Below are 3,060 nucleotides of genomic sequence, written 5' to 3'. Positions count from 1 at the left end.
TCTGTACCAAGTCTGCAATGGCTTTATGTTGCCTATTTATTATTCTATTTTTGATAAACCCATTCCCAAGATTTCCTACCAAGCTGGGATTGATTTAACAGCAGTAGGGAGATGGTTTGGAGAGGAGAAGTTCACTTATATAAGACTTTTCGGTAGCCAAGCCGAACCTCATGTTCTCCCTTTATACATACCTGATAAACTGTTGGCAAGGGAAATCTCTTACCAGATTATTGCTGAGAGTGTTACACAGACTCTCAAGAAAAATAAGAAGCAGGGCTGGCCCTCTTTTCCTTTGAGATGCGGTGTCTATACCTTGCATGATCTCAAGCATGCAGAAAAGGAAGCTACAAAGATTAAATCATTGACTCTAGCAACTCTTCCAAATAGGCAATTTGATCCAAACAAAGTTGCCTATAATGCACTAGAACAGGCCAAATTGTCAAAATTTGATCATAAAGAAGATATGTTTGACGACCTGTTCTCTTCAGCTGAGTCAATAATGCAGGTTAAAACATTGGCCAAAATGAAATGTCATGATGAAGGGTTGACTGAATTTAACAGACTTAGAGAACAGAGGTTGCAAACTCTGCCTCTAGATCTATTAGCAACAACCCCAGCAACATCATCAAGTGAGCCTGAATGGCAACAGTCAAAGGAACCTCCAGTTACAACAAAAGAACAAGAGAAGCCACAGGAGGAAAATCAGAAGAAAGAGCATGAGAATCAGCAGAAGAAAGAGCAGGAAAAAGTTCGGGAGGAGACCCAAACTGAAAAGGAAAAACATACCACCACTGAAGTAAACGTGGATACTCATATCGATCCTAAATTGCTCCAGGAATGGAAGCAATTTGATTCTATTATCAGTGGTCTGGAGTGTTCCAAGAACTCTGACACTTCAAAGGCAACAGACACACAGGAAATCACTTCACCACAGGTTCTAAGTGGAACCAGCGGCCCACCCATTTCTAAAGAGGTAGAGATAATACCAAAGGACCCCTCCGACCAAATCATTTTGCAGGTAGAAGAGATTCCTCCCCTGGATGTCTTCTACAGCCCAAGGCATAAAGTTGTAGTTAAACGACAAAGGAAAATAAGAAGGACTGATCAACCTCCCCTTTTCCCAGAACAGACAGTCACGGGCAATGTGGTTTGGAAGGAGGAATTTGACCCCTCCAATGACCTGACAAAACTGTCACAATATGCTGGAGCTTATTCGGCAGCGACAATAGATAAGGCATCGGAGGTAAGCCTTTTACTGAAAACAAAGGATCAGGAGATTTTCTCGTTACAGGCACAGCTAACTGAAGCAAAGCAGAAAGCGGAGCAGGCAGAGCAGCAATTGTTGACGCAACAGCAGTTAAACAGTCAACTAACTCAACAATTGCAGGCAGAAAAACAAAGGATTGACCAAAGCGCAATCCAGAAGCAGAAAGAATTATCAGAGGCATTGGCACAATTGAAGGCAGCGAATGAGCAAATGGTGAAAACAAAAGATGAGCAAATTGCTCAATTATCATCACAGCTCGAGAAAACAAAGGGCGTTCCACAAGTGGCTGAATTTAGAGTAGAAGCACTACAAATAAATACTGCATTAATATCCCAAATTAAGCTTCTATGTCAACAAATCGCCTAGGCAGAGCCACTATGTGAATTAACGGCATCCATAAGTAAGCAAGTAGACAAGGCCAGGACTGAATTGGATCAAGCTGAAGAAACGATAGCTGCATTTCTCGACTGGCAAGATTCTGATCAAGGACAAGCGGCAAATTTACCAAGAATCTTAGAGTCACATAAAGATATACTCTTTACAGAATGGCAGTCCCAGTTAATGAAAGCAGAGAGGGCGGTTTCAAGATGCAAATCAACTTCAAGCAATTTAGTTGAATTAGTCAATAACACTCTCTACTTATCAAACATGATTTCCCAATGCACACCAGGAAAGTTGACAACGATGAAAACATTGGAGCAATCATGTTATCCAGATCTAGAAGAAAAGGGGAGATTAATCGATGGGATTAACAGTTTAACCTGGGACACCTATTGGTTCTTCTTGGTAAAGCCGCACACACAGAGAGCCGCCCTCAAGTGCCTTACGGATGCAATCGGGTATATTATCCCCGATATTCAGGATGCCACCTATGCCGCCCAGCTCAGTTCTCGCCTCAACAAACCACCTGAAGTGGAGCCGATGCTTGCGATAAGTCAGCTCAGATTTAAAGGCAAGCAGCCTACTTGATGATTCATGCCGCCGACTACCAGATTGCTGAAGAAAATAGGATCAAAATTTATTGATACCAATTAAGTAGGATTTCAGTTTTTAGATAGTTAGATTAATTAAGTATTTATAGACCCTTTCATTGTTTTGGAAAGGGTCGTAAAGTTTTGTACCTGACTTAAAGACTGAAGTTGCACTATTGTGCTTCAGCCATATTCTTTTATGAAACTGGACTAGTTATTCTAAATTTGACAAGGAAGATTTTTATGCAATTGTGCACTATTGTCTTTGTTTGAAAGTGTTTCTACATTGAAGGAAGAATCACAAGTAGCGATTGATATTGGGAGTGTCAAGAAGCTCATATGGTACTTCTATCTATGTCTGAATTCATTCCTTTCATATGAATTGTTATTTGATTATCCTTGCTATTATCGATTATATGTATGTGCTTTAACAACAGTTCTGTATTCCTTCCACTATTGGATGTTTATGGTGTGCTTTCTTTTAATCATGTATGTGTCGATGATATAAATGATAAGTGTATTAATATTTCTTTAATCGCTTTGCTTAACTATTTAAGCACATTAATCCTGAATGAAATAATGTCCATGTCTGTTAGATGGAGTCATCTATATGCCTGTCTATAGACACAGACCATCAAGCGCTACACTTCAAAGCTCAATAAGTTCCCGGGATAAGTCATAGTTCTTATATTTTTGTTGATAGATTTAGTTATTCGCCCATCATTAGATTAGTCAATCAATTATCCATTCATCCCGTTTATCCATTGCTGGGAAACTGGTCCCATTATCCCCAGTCAGAGCCACCATTCCAAACGGAAAAGG

This window comes from Pinus tabuliformis, chromosome 4_1 (assembly GCF_031772625.1).
Source record: "Pinus tabuliformis cultivar Carrire ecotype Pingquan chromosome 4_1, CPIR1, whole genome shotgun sequence".
NCBI classification, from domain to species: domain Eukaryota; kingdom Viridiplantae; phylum Streptophyta; class Pinopsida; order Pinales; family Pinaceae; genus Pinus; species Pinus tabuliformis.
This window is presented reverse-complemented; position numbering follows the sequence as displayed.